Source organism: Oryx dammah, unplaced genomic scaffold (assembly GCF_014754425.2).
Source record: "Oryx dammah isolate SB20612 unplaced genomic scaffold, SCBI_Odam_1.1 HiC_scaffold_28, whole genome shotgun sequence".
NCBI classification, from domain to species: domain Eukaryota; kingdom Metazoa; phylum Chordata; class Mammalia; order Artiodactyla; family Bovidae; genus Oryx; species Oryx dammah.
The window spans coordinates 49,393,422-49,411,130 of NW_024070212.1; the positions used below are offsets into that span (position 1 = coordinate 49,393,422).

The following is a 17,709-nucleotide window of genomic DNA, read 5'->3' on the forward strand; positions in this document are numbered from 1 at the left end:
TTAAATCTTTTCTGAATACCAAGAAATAATACTAAGAAACAATGGTGAAAACCTTTCTAAATTTGATAAAAATGCTAAGACAGTGATCTAAGAAGCTTGGTGAACCCCAAGCAGGATAAAACTGCAAACCCTGAAACTCACACCAAACCCCATCATAATCAACTTGCTGAAAACCAATGATAAATAGAGAAACCTTAAAAGCAGCTAGAGGGAAGAAAGACAGTATGTACAGAAAACCAAAGGTAAGGATCACTGTAGACTTATTGTCTCCAGCTATGCAAGCCAGAGACAATAGAATGGCATCTTTAGTGTGCTAGAAGAAAATGATAGCTTGGAAATAAGTGAAAGCATTCTTCAAAAGTGAAGGCAAGGGAGTTCCCTGGTGGTCCAGTAGTTATGACTCAGTGCTTTTGCTGCCAGGGCCCAAGTTCAATCCTTGGTTGGGCAACTAACATCCTACAAACCACATGGTGTGGCCAATAAAAACCCCAAACAAACAACAATAAAAACAAAACTGAAGGCAAAACAATAGTTTTTTTCCAACAAATAAAGTTGAAATAATTTATAAATATACTGCTGTATGAGAAATACTAAGTTATTCAGGCAGAAAGAAAAAAATCAGGTAGAAATGTGGATCTACACAAAGGAATGAAAAGTACTTGAAATGGCATAAATGTGAGTAAATATAAAAGACTATCTTCCTTTTCATTAAAATTTTTATTTAAAATACAATTGACTATTTAAAGCAAAAATTATATGCATGCCAGGGTTTAGATGATATATAGATGTGAAATGGATGACAATGGTAGTACAGATGGAAGGAATGAGATGATAGTTATAAAGTTTATTATTGGGTTTTTACATTGTATTTCAAGTGATATTATTTGAAGGTGCAATGTGATAGATAAAATATGCATATTTCAAACCCTAGAGCACTCACTAAAAAAAAAAATAATAAAGCAAAAACAAAACCCCAAACCAAAAAGGAAAAACAGAGAACTATAGCTGATAAATCAATATTGGAGATAAATTGGAGTGCTAAAAATACTATAAAGTTAGGCAGGCAAAAAGGCAAAACAGGACAAAATAAAAAACAAATATGAAGATGATAGACTTAAACCCAACCATATTAATTTTGTTATCAAATATAAAGGGTCTAAACATCCCAATTATAAGGCAGAATAGACTTTTATCCAGTTAGAAAAAAAAAAAAACACCTGACTGTGCTCTGCCTAGAGGGAATCTACCTTAAATATAAATACACAGGTAGATTAAAAGTAAAGGGATGGAAGTTATACCATGCAAACACCAGTCAGAAAAAAGCTAGCATGACTATATTAATAGCAAAGGATATCTTAGAACAAGAAATTTCATATGGAATAAAGAAGGTCATTTCATAGTAGTTGAGAGTACAGTCCATCAGGAGGACATAACAATTCTAAATGTGTGTACATCCAATAACAAAGTTTCAAAATACATGCAACAAAAACTGATAAAGAAATTAACAAACTGACTATTATTGTTAGAGGTTTCAACATTCCTCCTTTAGTAAATAATAGGATAAACTGACAATATCAGTAGACATTTGGATGATATTAATAATACTATCAACCAACATGATCCAACTGACATTTACAGAACACTCTACTCAACAACAGCATTATGCCATGTTATGAATTATAAAACAAGTCTCAATAAATGTAAAACATTAAAATCATACAGAGTATGTTTTCTAATAAGAATGGAATTTAAAATTATTAACAGATATTTGGTAAAAATAGCATATCTTTAAATAATGTAAGGATCAAATTAGAAATCACTAAAGAAATTTTAAAATATTTTGAATAAAGATGAAACTTTTCAGAATTCATGGGATACAGCTTAGTAGATATGTACAGCTTAGAAAAGAAGAAAGTTCTCCAATCAGTGACTGAGGCTTTCACCTTAAGAAATTAGGAGAAAAGAAGCAATTTGAGTCCAAAGGGAGTGGAAGGAAGGAAATAATAAAAGTCAGAAAACAGAAAAAGAAAGAAAATTAATGAAATAAAAAACTTAGGTTTTTTTAAAAATCAAGTTGCTACATAGAATGATCAAGAAAAAAGACAAATTTCCAGTATCTTTCAGAAAAAGAGAAAACACTACTAAAACCCTGTGTTAATTAAGGGGATAATAAAAAGATATTATGAATAACTGTGCAAATATGTTTTACAGCTTAGATGAAATGGAAAAATTCCTTGGAAGACAGTTTTCCAATACTGACTCAAGGAGAAACATTTCTGAATATCCATATATCAATGAAAGTGATTAAATTCATATTAAGAAATGTTTTCACAAAGAAAACTCCTAGGCCCAGATGGTATTATTGGTGAATTCTGCCAAAAATTTAAGAGATAATACCAATCCTTTAGCCCTGAAGAACTTTCAGAAAATAGAATTGGATAGTGTACTTTCCAGTTCATTTTATGAGACTGATTAAACCAGACAAAGACATTATTAAAAAAAAAATTATAAAGCAATGTCCCTTGCTGCTGCTGCTGCTAAGTCACTTCAGTCGTGTCCGACTCTGTGTGACTCCATAGACAGCAGCCCACCAGGCTCCCTCGTCCCTGGGATTCTCCAGGCAGGAACACTGGAGTGGGTTGCTATTTCCTTCTCCAATGCATGAAAATGAAAAGTGAAAGTGAAGTCACTCAGTCGTGTCCGACTCTCAGTGACCCCATTGGACTGCAGCCTACCAGGCTCCTCCATCCATGGGGTTTTCCAGGCAAGAGTACTGGAGTGGGCTGCCATTGCCTTAGGAACAGGCGAAAATCTTTAACAAACTATTAAACAGCAATATATTATTAATAAAAGGTAAATATGTCATGATTCAGTAGGACTTATCCCAGGGATGCAAGGTTAATTTAACATTCAAGTATCAATAAGTATAATTTACATTAGCAGAAATAAAGAAAAAATATCTTTATAGATATGCATGAAAGCCTTTTGGCAAAATTCAACATCCATTATGAAAATCTTACAGTAAACTGAATACCAGGGAACTTCTTCAACTTGATAAAGGTTTTCCATGAAAACCTACATTTTATTCTTAATGGTGAAAGAGTATTTTCCCTCTAAGATCTAATGCTTTCACCACTGTTCTTCCTTTTTTTAAAATAGTTTATTTATTTGTTTTTGGTTGAGCTGGGTGCACGTGGCGCTTTCGCTAGTTGTGGCAAGCAAGGGCTACTCTTTATTGTGGTATACGGGCTTCTCATTGTGGTGGCTTCTCTTGTTGTGAAGCACAGGCCCTAGGACACTGGCTTCAGTAGTTGCAGCCTGCAGGTTCAGTAGTTGTAGTTCTCGGGCTTAGTTGCTCCATGGCATATGAAATCTTCCCAGACCAGGGACTGAACCTGTGTCCCTTGCACTGGCAGGCAAATTCTTATCTACTGTACCACCTGGAAGGTCCACCACTGCTCTTTTTTTCCACTACTTACTTTTTAATATTGTTGTGAAGATCCTATCCAGGGTGATAAGGCAAGACATAGAGACTGGCAAAGAAGAAATAAAATAATATTATTTGCAGATGACATGGTTAATTATGTAGAAAATTCTGATTCTATAGAAAAGCTGTTAGAACTAACAAGGTCAATATATAAAAATTATTTTTCTTTATACCAGCAATGATAATTGGAGATGAAAAATTTAAAATACCACTTATCATAACATAGGGCTTCCCTGGTGGCTCAGGTGGTAAAGAATCCACTTGTGAGAGACCTGGGTTGGGAAGATCCCCTGGAGAAGGGCATGGCAACCCACTCCTGGATTCTTGCATGGGAAATTGCATGTACAGAGAAGCCTGCCAGGCTACAGTCTGTGGGGTCGTAAAGAGTCGGACAGGAGTGAGCGACTAACACTACAGTAACATAAAAAATACTTAGGTAGGGGTTAATACTCAGATGGGGGTGGTTGTGTGCATGTGGGGGTGGGGTGTATGGGAACTCGCTGTACTTGTATTTTGCCATGAATCTAAAACTGCTCAAAAAACTAAAGTTTATTATTTCAAAAAAACATGAAATATTCAGGGACATATTATCCAAGATTTATGTGAGACTTGTATACTAAAAACTACAAAACACTGCTAAGATAAAGTAAAGGAGACCTAAATAAATGGAGAGGTATGGCATGTTCATGAATTGGAAGATTTAATATTTCTGAGACATCTATTTCTCCAAACCTGTAAATTCAATGCAATCATAATCAAGCTGATTCTAAAATTTATAGTGTAATGCAAAAGAGCTAGAATGGCCAAAACAATTTTGAAAAGGACAAAGAAGGAAGTCTTACACTACTTAATTTGAAGACATACTATAAATTTATAGTTATCAAGACATTCTTGGTATTGGCATAAGGATAGGTATATTGGTCAATAGAAGATAATAAGAGAGTTGTTACAGACCCAAACATGTATAGTAAATTGACTTTTTTTAAAAGATGGCTCTTTTTTTTCTTTCTTTTCTTTTTAAAAAAAGATTATTTATTTATTTATGGCTGTGCTAGGACTTCATTGCTGCACATGGGCTTTCTTTAGTTGCTGTGAGCAGGGGCTACTTTTTGTGGTGTGTGGGCTTCTCATTGGAGCAACGAGTTGCACTGTACTGGCTCTAGGTGTGTGGGCTTCTCTTGGTGTGGAGTACAGGCTCTAGGTGTGCAGGCTTGAGTTGTTGCAGCACTCAGGCTCAGTGGTTGTGGTGCATGGGTTTAGTTGCTCTGTGGCATGTGGAATCTTCCCGGACCAGGGATCGAACCTGTGTCCTCTGCATTGGCACCACTGTACCAATGGACCAGTGGACCATTGGTCCACTGTGCCACCAGGGAAGTTCTGTAGTCAGCGATTTTTGACAAAGTGTCTGAGGTATTTCAGTGGAGAAAAGGAAAATCTCTTCAGGAAATGATGCTGTATCAACTGGATATCTATATGGAAACAATCCCTAACCTTCCACCATGCACAAAAAGTACCAGAAATGGATCCCAGACTAAATATAAAAGCTTAAATTATAAAGCTTTTATCTAGAAGAAAACTTAAGAGAAAAAATTTCACAACTCTGGAGTAGGCAAATATTTCTTCAGTAGGATACAAAAACCACAAATGAAAATTTAAAGAATTTATCAAAATTTAAAGAACCCAGGTGAACTAGCCCAAGTAAGAAGCAAATGTATTTACAGAGGTGATGAAAGCAATGCCTAAGATAACTGTGCAGCAGAACTAGAGGCATCCTGTGCAGACTGGAACAGAAAGACTGGGAAAGTTGTGTTCAAGGGATTGATAGACTTCTGATGTGTTTAAATAGGAGTGGAGATTAACAGGGTGGAGAGCTTGGTAATGGATTAGTGAAAGATGCATAGAAACTAAGAAAACTAAGACAAGTATGAATTCTAGTTACTAGTTGTAAAAGGAGGAATGAGAAACCATACTGCATGGCCTGCCTGTAATAGCATTACAGATGATAAAAATGTAAACATTGAATATTAATCTAATTAGGAATGATATTGAAAGGATGGAAGAGGGAAAATGTCAAGCGTCAGGTATGTGGTGGTTTCTAGTAGTGGTAAAAGACATCCTCATCTTCCATAAGCATGTTAGTTGAATATATAGAGTGGGAAAGGCAGGTAAGGGAATGCAGAAGGTGGCTGTTTTTCATAAATGTCTTTTAGAATATTTTGACTTTCTTGAACTATGCATATGAATGTGATTTGAAGCCTCATACTGCCACTTACTGATTGTGTGACTTTGATCACTTAACCTCTCTGTGCTTCAGTTACATCTTTTGTTGAAAATTAGTATAATAATTGTGCTTTCCTCAGGAAGTTGTTTTTAGAGTGAACTAATTTAATCTATGCAAAATACTTGGGATAATGTCTGGTACAAAGTAAGTGCTGTCTAAGTGTTTCTGTTATAATTTTGTACAGCCTTTACTTTGAAAAGTATTAAAATGAAAGTAAAAACAAAAATTGTGCTGAATCTTAAAAGCTTTTACCTGATGTTGTGGCCTCTGTGTATTTACCTAATATTGGTGATCTCTGTATCTTTAAGTCCTCTTAAGTAAATAACCCTGTAAGGAATATATTTTTATTATTCTCAATTTTCAAATAAGCTGAGGCTCAGAGAAGTTAACCACCTACCCAAGATCAATAAGCTAGTTATTGCCAATAGCCCCAGTGTTAGGATTTCAACTGGGCCAACCTGGCCACAAATCCCAGCCTTTTCCCATTTGCCTTCCAGGCTCACAGTTTACTGAATGTTTCACAACCCAAGGTAGGCCACAAGTTTCTGTGGGGGAGTGAGGGAGTGAACAGGGTACAGTCCTAGATACCTCATAGAGAAACTGCACGGGGCATCATGGAACACACTCAGTGAGTAATCACAGATGGGGAGGCCTGGCCCATGGCGAGTGCTCAATAATATATGTTAAATGAATGCATGCGTGTGTAGGGTTCTGAAGCCCTGGGTAGATTTCTCTTTTCTTAATATATATATTTCGCTGAAGTATAGCTGACTTACAATGTTTCAGGTGCACAGCAAGGTGATTCAGTTATACATATACACATATTATTTTTGAAATTATTTTCCATTATAGGCTATTACAAGATACTGACTATAGTTCCCAGTGCTATACATAGCATATGTTGCATATATATTTTTTAATTAGAAATCTAGCATTCTATTCATATGAAGTCAAACAAGTGAAATCAAAATGTCATAAAGGTTTTAGTTAGGAAAAATGCATAAATTTTCTAAAATATATATTACACACATTCATATATATATAAGCTTTTCTACTATTCTTGATAAAGAACAACAAGAAAAAAAGATGGAGAAATTGGAAAACATAAACTAAATGAATTGGGAGCACTGAATATGAACTAGGAAAAGTGAAACAAACTAGATAAAAGTAAAAGATCATCGTATCAGAAACATAGCTGGTGCTCTGGAGAAAAAAATGCCAATACCTGGGCATTTGCATTTTTCAGAAAATTTCAAGATAATTCTGATGCATCTGGGTCTTAAAAAGTGATTACAGGTTTGTCTGTTAAATCCTAGTTTTGGTGATACAGAATTCTATTATTTTTATTTTGACCAGTGATATTGAGTAATAGTTACATAATCACAGTAGTAAAAGATGTTTATCAGTTTTCACAATCAATAGCCAGACAAAAAATAAAAGATAATTACAATTGCAAGCCATAATGGGAACATGATTAACTTAACAATGTAAAATAATTACATAGAATTGGGGGGGCATCAAACAGAGTGATGTGGTAAGTGGAAGTGCTTACATGCACAGGTTTTCATCTGCTGGCAGATTTTAAAGTGCTCCTCAGATGACCCTATATGCAAGACAGCAAAAGAGACACAGATGTAAAGAACAGACTTTTGGACTCTGTGGGAGAAGGCGAGAGTGGGATGACTCGAGAGAATAGCATTGAAACATGTATATTACCACATGTGAAATAGATCGCCAGGCTAGGTTCAATGTATGAGACAGGGCACTCAGGGCTGGTGCACTGGGATGACCCTGAGTGATGGGATGGGGAGGGAGGAGGGAGGGGAGTTCAGGATGGGGGACACATGTACACCCATGGCTGATTCATGTCAATATATGGCAAAAACCATGACAATATTGTAAAGTAATGAGCTTCCAATTAAAATTAATTAAAACAAAATAAAGTGCTCCTCAGGAATGCAGGCTGCCTATGTGTTGGGGGGCGGGCAGTGAGGAAACAGCTTCAGAGGAGACTCTAAAGCTCCACGCTGCTCTGTCAGGCCTGCCCACCCCCATCCCAGGGCATGAAGCTGAACAAGTTGAAGACTGAGTGTGACATTTATCCAGCCAGTTAATTCCATATACTCCTAAAAAATAAATTAACCCAGAATTTTAATTTGGGGTCCTCATAGTAATGCTAACTTATTTCTCCCACTCCTCCCACCTAGATGTCCCAGAACCTTGCTTCTCTCACCAACAGGAGTGAGCTCACTTTCTTGGCATTTCACTTTTCACAAAAAACTCAAGGCTTTAATCACAGAAAGAACAAAGTTGTGACATGTGTGTTTGCTGGTTTACTGAGTTGAAACTCTCTGAAATGGGCTAGAAAGGTCTTCAGCAAATGCTTCTTCCACTTAGTAAATATTCCTTCTCTGTCCTAGAGGTTTTCCCTGAGAAATTTCTAATGCAACTGAGCTGTTTTCCCAAACTCTAGAAAACCAAGGACTGCTGGGTGGCCTCATGATCTTTTAACCTCTAACCAAGCCTGGATGCTTCAAAGATTTCTGAGCCTTAAAACCAAATTGTTCTGACTCAAATCCAAACCCTGTCTACAAGTTCAGCTCTCTTTGTGTCAGTGACCCTTGTTCTAAAACGGAAGTGGGGGTGGAGGTGGAGGAATCTCAGTTTAGCTCACCCAGACAGGGTGGCTGCCCTGATCCCAGGTGGGTTTTGATTGAAAGAGTCCTGTTTTGTGCTCCTGTCTCTCTCTTCAAAGCTCATTGAACTTTTTTGTTGCCATAGACTATGAGTTTGAAACCTGGTTTCTAGTAATCTCTCTGCTAAAAGTGGCTTGAACTTGTGTCAACTCTGGGTCTTAGTCTGTGCTTTCTTATAGTCAGGGATTTAGACCAGCCCAGCGCTTATCAACCCACTCCAGTATTCTTGCCTGGAGAATCCCAGGGACAGAAGAGCTGCTGGTGGGCTGCTGTCTATGGGGTTGCACAGAGTCGGACATGACTGAAGCGACTTAGCACCAGCAGTAGCAGCAGCAGCGCTTTTCATATCCTTTCCCCGAGTCGCAAGACTCTTGCAAAGGAAATCTATCTGGATGCCGATACAGAAAAGAGGTAGAGTTGCTGGACTTCTGAAGGTGGACTCTCTCCCCTACCATGTGCCATATTGAATACAGTTTTAAAATTCAGTTTTAATTTTTTCCCCAAAAGATGGATAATACGTTAATAGGATAATGGGAAAAAGAAAAGAGGTGGGAGGGAAAAGAAAGAATGTGGGAGGGAGTGAGTTAACAAATCATTGGCTATGCTTTCCATATAAAAAATGGAGATAGGTGGTATAATAAGCTATTAGTACACTGTTTCTCTGAAATGTTTACAAATTATGATATGAAATTTTATTGTTGTTTGTATGCCAACTCGAATAACATAGTTAACTGAACACTGTCTTGGCTGTATGACCCTAGCAGGTCAGGGCTCAGATGGGTATCCATTCAGGGACCTGGCTTTTCCTGCCCATCTAAATAATAAAAAGTTTTCACTGCTACAACACTTCAATTTATGCTGTCTTATATTTGTGATAGGCTCTATGAGCTTGGTTGAGTCAAGAGTCACCCAGAAAACAACCAGCTTCCACTTTCTTTAATTATGCAAACTAGAGCTAGGCGACTGAGATCTTGCCTTTGGTCTGCAAGACATAGGGAGTTTTGCAAGCCCTAGGGGAGTGCAGAATTTCCTGAAGATGTTGCAAGGTGGCTGACTTTCTTCTGAAGTCATGCAATATTCTCCTTTGCTTTAGTTATGACTGCAGAGGTGCTGGGAAGCAAACTGAAAACTAGCACCTTGAAGCAGGCTTTTCTCCATAGGTCCACCAGAGGCGAGGCAGGCTCATTTAGAGGGAAGAGCTTGGTGCCACTGCTTTCAGCTAAAGGTACTGTGATCCAGTTCCACCTCAGAGGCCCCCAGGAGCCTGTTTCAACCTCATTCAGCCCTTTTTAGGCACATTTCAGACTAAAGTCACCCCTGCTCCTCACTCCACCCTCAGCCCAGCAGAGGTGGCCTTGTAGACATCCTTCCTCCTCTTTTTCTGCCAGGCTTATAATGTGAAACTCTTGAAGATTTTCAAACTTCACAATGGTATCACTTTCCTTGAGTTTAGGTAAGTCTTTATAGAGAATGGATCCTATTCCCTCATGAGTAGGAAGATTATCTAGTTTTTGGACATGACTGTAAGCAGAAGGTGCTAAATAATACCTTATAGAGATTCCACTAAATATATGAAGCCTAGTGAGGATTTTAAGTGTTTGAGTGTACGAAGGGAATGGAATTATTCAAATGAAAAGATTTTTTTTAAAAGTCACCATTCCTTGAATATAACAGTATATGGGCTATTTGCTTAAGTACTTAAATAGAAAGTGAAACTAAATCATACTGTTTACTTTTCAGAGTAAAAGCTATTGAGAATAAAAATTTCCCTTGAAAGAGCAACAGGGATTTTGTAAAATATTCCTTTCTGTTCTTTGAAATTCAGAGTTCATATGAAAACCTGGGGGTTATACCTTATTGAAGTAACACTTTAATAATGAACAATGCCACATGGGGTCAAGGAGTAGTGTTCTGGAGAGAAGACCAGTGTGTGCTCTGAGTCAGCAAAGCACATGACTGAACCACAGATTGGGTCAGTCACCCAAGGCCTAGGGAAGCAGCTGCTCACTCTTTTATCAGTTGAGAGCTTAGTAAATGGCAATACCAGTGTTTAGAGGAGTCTCACAATACATTTTAGAATTAGCTTAGGTAAGCTGGAACTCAGTGTGTATCAAAAGGGCTAGAGAGAGTACAGGAAAAGTTAGGCAAAAAATAGATATATAAGGACAAAATAAAGGATCTTTCTTAAGAAAATTAATTTTGTAAGTTCTTTGTTTGTAGGGGAGTTTGCTCACTTTCCCTTCTGTGTGCTTGAAAATAAATTACTGCCCCAATAAAGTTCTAGTTCATTTAGCCTGGACTGGTCATGGTGGAGAGTTCTGACAAAATGTGGTCCACTGGACAAGGGAATGGCAAACCACTTCAGTATTCTTGCCTAGAGAACCCCATGAACAGGATGAAAAAGCAAAAAGGTATGACACTGAAAGATGAACTCCCCAGGTTGGTAGATGCCCAATATGCTACTGGAGAAGAGTGGAGAAATAACTCCAGAAAGAATGAAGAGACAGAGCAGAAGCAAAAACAACACCCAGTTGTGGATGTGACAGGTGATGGAAGTAAAGTCCGATGCTATAAAGAGCAATATTGCATAGAAACCTGGAATGTTAGTTCCATGAATCAAGGCAAATTAGAAGTGGTCAAACAGGAGATGGCAAGAGTGAACATCAACATTTTAGGAATCAGTGAACTAAAATGGTCTGGAATGGGTGAATTTAACTCAGATGACCATTATATATCTACTACTGTGAGCAAGGGCTTCCCTCGTGGCTCAGATGGTAAAGCGTCTGCCTGCAATGTGGGAGACCCGGGTTCGATCCCTGGGTCAGGAAGATCCCCTGGAGAAGGAAATGGCAACCCACTCCAGTATTCTGGCCTGGAAAATCCCAGGGATGGAGCCTGGTAGGCTACAGTTCATGGGGTCGCAAAGAGTCGGACATGACTGAGCGACTTCACTTCACTTCACTTCACTTCACTGTGGGCAAGAATCCCTTAGAAGAAATGGCGTAGCCATCATAGTCAACAAGAGTCTGAAATGCAGTAGTTGGATGCAATCTCAAAAATGACAGAATGATCTCTGTTTCCAAGGCAAATCATTCAATATCACAGTAATCCAAGTCTATGCCTTGACCAGTAATGCTGAAGAAGTTGAAGTTGAATGGTTTTATGAAGACCTACAAGACCTTCTAGACTAACACCCAAAAAATATGTCCTCTTAATTATAGGGAACTGGAATGCAAAAGTAGGAAGTCAAGCTACCTGGAGTAACAGGCAAATTTGGCCTTGGAGTACAAAACAAACCGGATCAAAGGCTGATAGAGTTTTGCCAAGAGAATGCACTGGACATAGCACACACCCTCTTCCAACAACACAAGAGAAGACTCTACACATGGACATCACCAGATGGTCAATACCAAAATCAGACTGATTATATTCTTTGCAGCCAAAGATGGAGAAGTCAGCAAAAGCAAGACCAGGAGATGACTGCGGCTTAGATCATGAACTGCTTATTGCCAAATTCAGACTTAAATTGAAGAAAGTAGGAAAATCACTAGGCCATTCAGTTCAGTTCAGTTCAGTTGCTCAGTCGTGTCCGACTCTTTGCGACCCCATGAGTTGCAGCACGCCAGGCCTCCCTGTCCATCACCAACTCCCGGAGTTCACTCAAACTCATGTCCATCGAGTCGGTGATGCCATCCAGCCATCTCATCTTCTGTCATCCCCTTCTCCTCCTGCCCCCAATCCCTCCCAATATCAGAATCTTTTCCAGTGAGTCAACTCTTCGCATGAGGTGGCCAAAGTACTGGAGTTTCAGCTTTAGCATCATTCCTTCCAAAGAACACCTAGGACTGATCTCCTTTAGAATGGCCATTCAGGTATGACCTAAATCAAATCTCTGCTGATTATATAGTGGAAGTGAAAAATAGATTCAAGGGATTAGATCTGACAGACAGTGCCTGAAGAACTATGGATAGAGGTTCATGACATTGTACAGGAGGCAGTGATCAAGACCATCCCCAAGAAAAATAAACACAAATGAAAAAGGCAAAATGGTTTTCTGTTGAGGCCTTAACAAATAGCTGAGAAAAGAGAAGTGAAAGGCAAAGGAGAAAAGAAAGATATACCCATTTGAATGCAGAGTTCCAAAGAATAGCAAGGAGAGATAAGAAAGCCCTTCTCAGTGATCAGTGCAAAGAAATAGAGGAAAACAATAGAATGGGCAAGACTAGAGATGTCTTCAAGAAAATTAGAGATACCAGGGGAACATTTCATGCAAAGATGAGCACAGTAAAGGACAGAAATGGTATGGACCTAACAGAAGCAGAAGTTATTAAGGAGAAGTGGCAAGAATACACAGAACTATACAAAAAAGATCTTCGTGGCCCAGATAACTATGATAGTATGATTACTCACCTAGAGCCAGACATCCTAGAATGCAAAGTCAAGTGGGCCTTAGGAAGCATCACTACGAACAAAGCTAGTGGAGGTGATGGAATTTCAGTTGAGCTATTACAAATCCTGAAAGATGATGCTGTGAAAGTGTTGCACTCAATATGCCAGCAAATCTGGTAAACTCAGCAGTGGCCATGGGACTGGAAAAGGTCAGTTTTCATTCTAATCCCAAACAAGGCAATGCCAAAGAATGTTCAAACTACCGCACAGTTGCACTCATCTCACATGCTAGTAAAGTCATGCTCAAAATTCTCCAAGCCAGGCTTCAACAGTACCTGAACCGTAAACTTCCAGATGTTCAAGCTGGATTTAGAAAAGGCTGAGGAACCAGAGATCAAATTGCCAACATCTGCTGGATCATCAAAAAAGCAAGAGTTTCAGAAAAACATCTATTTCAGCTTTATTGACTATGCCAAAGCCTTTGACTGTGTGGATCACAACAAACTGGAAAATTCTGAAAGAGATGGGGAATACCAGACCACCTGACCTGCCTCCTGAGAAATCTGTATTCAGGTCAATAAGCAACAGTTAGAACTGGACATGAAACAACAGACTGGTTCCAAATCAGGAAAGGAATACATCAAGGCTGTATTTTATCAATCTGCTTATTTAACTTATATGCAAAGTATATCATGCGAAATGCCAGGCTGGATGAAGCACAAGCTGGAATCAAGACTGCCGGGAGAAATACCAATAACCTCACATATGAGGTTATCTGCATATGTGAGGTTATTGATATTTCTCCCAGCAATCTTGATTCCAGCTTGTGCTTCTTCCAGCCGGGCGTTTCTCATGATGTACTCTGCATATAAGTTAAACAAGCAGGGTGACAATATACAGCCTTGACGTACTCCTTTTCCTATTTGGAACCAGTCTGTTGTTCCATGTCCAGTTCATGGTCCCATTACTTCATGGCAAATAGATGGGGAAACAGTGGAAACAGTGCCTGACTTTTTTGGTGGGGGAGGCTCCAAAATCACTGCAGATGGTGACTGCAGCCATGAAATTAAAAGATGCTTGCTCCTTGGAAGAAAACCTATGACCAACCTAAACAGCATATTAAAAAGCAGAGACATTACTTTACCAACAAAGTCCTGTCTAGTCAAAGCTATGGTTTTTCCAGTAGTCATGTATGGATGTGAGAGTTGGACTAAAGAAAGCTGAGCGCCAAAGAATTGATGCTTTTGAACTGTGGTGTTGAAGAAGACTCTTGAGAGTCCCTTGGACTGCAAGGGGATCCAACCAGTCTCTCCTAAAGGAAATCAGTCCTGAATATTCATTGGAATGACTGATGCTGAAGCTGAAACTCCAATACTTTGGCCACCTGATGTGAAGAACCAACTCATTGGAAAAGACCCTGATGCTGGGAAGGATTGAAGGCAGGAGCAGAAGGGGACAACAGAGGATGAGATGGTTGGGTGGCATCACCGATGCGATGGACATGAGTTTGAGTAGGCTGAGGGATTTGGTGATGGACAGGGAGGCCTGGTGTGCTGCAGTCCATGGGGTTGCCAAGAGTTGGACACGACTGAGTGACTGAACAGAACTGAACCAAAACTCTAGTTGATCCTTTCTTTTTAATCATGTGTGCCATTTTCCTCAGGGTTTTCTCTAATTTCAGATGTCTTTGTCTTGAGAAGAACACACCCTGGGTCTTACCTACCTCTGGGACTTTCTTCTTGAAGCTGCCCCTGCCTGGACCATACCCTCCATCCCTTCCTAGCTCTCTGACTTTTCTCTTCACTTCATAACTCCCATCCATTCTTCCATGCCATCACAAATGTCCCCTCCTGTCTCTGACCACCACAGCATACCCTGTGCCTTTTAGGTGGTAATATCATATAATTTAATGTCTAAATCAGAATACTTTTGGAAATAAAAGAGGGTACTTGTAATTAATAATGATGCTGAACTTACAGTTATATCCTCGGGACTATCCCAGGCAAGCTAGGATGGATGTTCCTCTTCAGTGCATTTACTGTATCTTGCCTCTCCCATCATAGTCAAGAAAAGAGTCCAAAATGCAGTACTTGGATACAAGCTTAAAAAATGACACCTGATGTGAAGAGCTGACTCATCTGAAAGACCCTGATGCTGGGAATGATTGAGGGCGGGAGAAGGGGACGACAGAGGATGAGATGGTTGGATGGTATCACCAACTCAATGGACATGAGTTTGGGTGAACTCCAGGAGTTGGTGATGGACTGGGAGGCCTGGCGTGCTGCAGTCCACGGGGTTGCAGAGTCAGACACGACTGAGCAACTGAACTGAACTGCCTCTTCCACACGCAAGCTGAAGATTCTGAGGGCAGTGACTGTCTCATCTTTCCATCCCTTCTTATATCCAGTTAGTACTTTTTAAAAAATAAACTTTTTATTTTGAAATAATAATTTTAGGTTTCTAGAAAGTGGCAAAGAGTTCCTGTTTATCCCTTACCCAATTTCCCACATTATTTACATTTCCATTTCCATGATACATTTGTTAAAATTAAGAAACTGCCTTGGTTTATTGCTATTAATTAAACTTCAGACTCTATTTGGATTTCACCAGTTTTTCCATTAATGTTCTCTTCCTGTTCTGACTCAGACCATAACACGGCGCTGCATTTGGTTTACATGGCTCCCCTAGGATGTGACAATATTTCATTCTTTCCTTGTTTTTCATGACAGTCTTGAGGTATTCACAAAATTTCCTGCAGAAATGTCCTCCAAACTTGATTTGTCTTTTCTCATGGTTAGACTGAGGTTATGTTTTTAGGGGAAGAATGCCACAGACAGAGGTGACACCCTTTTCATGCTATGTACCAGGGTGACACGTGCGCATGGCATCACTGAGGATGTGAGCTTTCGTCATTGGGAAAGGTGCTCTTCCTTTCCCTGTGCTGTTCACTGGGAGCAAGTCACTGAGTTTAAGACTATCTACCTCTACCTCCTGGAAGGGACAGTATCTATGTTTTTTCTTTTTTCTTTTCCTGGCTGTTTTGGGTCTTCATTGTGGTGTGCAGGCGTCTCTAGTTGTGGCAAGTGGACTTGGCTGCCCTGTGACACGTGGGATTTTAGTTCACCAGCCAGAGATGGAATCTGTGCCCCCTGCATTAGAAGGTAGATTCTTTTTTTTTTTAAATTAAAACATTTATTTTTGGCAGTGCTGAGTCTTTGTTGCTGCTCAGGATTTTTCCTAGCTGTGGTGAGCTGTGGCTACTCTCCAGCTGGGGTGTGCAGGCTTCTCACCATGGTGGCTTCTCTTACTGCGGAGCATGGGCTTCAGTAGTGGTGGCTCCCAGGCTCTACAGCACAGTCTCAGCAGCTGTAGCACACAGAATTAGCTGTTCAGGGGCATGTGGTATCTTCCTGGATCGGGAATGAGCCCATTTCTCCTGCATTGGCAGGCAGATTCTTTACCACTGAGCCAACAGGAAAGCCCCTAGAAAGCGGATTCTTAACCACTGGACACCAGGGAAGTCCATACATATAGTTTTATTCATTTATTTGTTTCAAAAGTGATTCTTTTCTGACAATCTTATCTCTGTTTTCTGTTTAAGAGCCTGTGGAAGAACAGCTTAAGACCACCGAGTAATTGTTCCCACCACTCAGTGGCCTGACAAGTGGAAGCTTCAGACCAGCCTTCAGTGGCAGGCTGAGCACTGCAGTGTTCTGCAGGCAACAACTGAATAGGCACAGAGGACTCCAGCCTGCCTTCAGGCTAGCCAGTAAGCTCAGTAGCTACAGCAGTTCATTCGCTTGGAAATGCCTCCACAGTCACAGCCTTTTGAACATGCATTGCTCTTTTTTTTTCAGTCTCCTCAGGATCTCTGAGTAAGTAGAGATCAGACACGACCTGTCTGATCCCTTGAAGCCAGAACACTTCCCAGACCAGTATCCACTACACCAGGCCTACTGAGTGAGCTCCCTTGTCACTGCAGGGGATGAGTGTCCACATAGCAAAAAGGAGAATGTGTTACACAGAGTGATGATAGACAGGTTAGAGGCTGGTGGTAAGCCCTGGGGTAATAATCACCAGAAAAATGAGGCTCCCAGAAGCTGTCTGGATCTGATTAGTGTAGGTTCCAGGAGTGAAGCACCTGGGAAGCAGCTCCAGTGGCAGCAACAAACTTCAGTGAAGTCTGCTGGCCGGTTTCCCTGAAGGATGACAGTGACATCAACCAGTTTTTCAATGGCAACAATGGCATGAACTGTCAGTGGAAGCCTCTCCCAAGTCTTCTTTAGATTTCTGATATAGATGCCATCACTTTTCCTTTTGTACATGCAATGTTCCACTTGCAAGTCAAGGTTTGTACCACTTAAGTGGGTTCCTGCTGCTAGGAATTTGAGGACATCCTCCTCTTTCATATACAGGACACCAAGAACTGTACACATCATGAAAATTTCCCTTTAAGTTACGGGGATAGAGGACAATGCCATATGGATCCCTCTCGGGGTATTACAGAAGGACTCTACATATATTACTTGGAGTTCTTCTGTAAGGAAGATTTCTCTTCTACCTCATTTATTTTTCAATCACTTATATCAGTATGTATATTTCTTTTATACTTTGGGTCACGATTCAGTACTATATTATTATTTCATTGTTGGAATTATCATGGCATTGGCCACTGGCAGCTTTCAGGTTGGTTCCTGTGTCCCTTTGACATACTTTCTTTTGGTTTTTGAGCACTTGCTTACCTTAAAGAATCTGCCTCCAGTGCTAGAGACCTGGGTTCAATCTCTGAGTCGGGAAGATCCCCTGGAGAAGGAAATGGCAACCCACTCCAGTATTCTTGCCTGGGAAATCCCATG

General features: G+C 39.8%; 1 protein-coding gene and 1 pseudogene across 2 annotated transcripts in view; both read right to left on the minus strand.

Annotated features, from left to right (window-relative positions):
- Nucleotides 1-698: 698 nt before the first annotated feature.
- The window catches only part of RPAP2 (RNA polymerase II associated protein 2), a 113,400-nt gene continuing 96,389 nt past the window's right edge, over nucleotides 699-17,709 (minus strand). The window contains exons 13-15 of one of the 2 annotated variants that reach the window (XR_005719501.1): nucleotides 7,269-7,371; nucleotides 3,480-3,533; nucleotides 699-1,943 (exon numbers count right to left, since the gene is read on the minus strand). The gene's annotated coding sequence lies outside the window, so the exon portion shown is untranslated. The remainder of the gene's footprint in view (nucleotides 1,944-3,479; nucleotides 3,534-7,268; nucleotides 7,372-17,709) is intronic. The other variant, XR_005719502.1, reaches the window with a different exon arrangement.
- Nucleotides 16,646-17,289, minus strand: LOC120856538 (annotated as a pseudogene).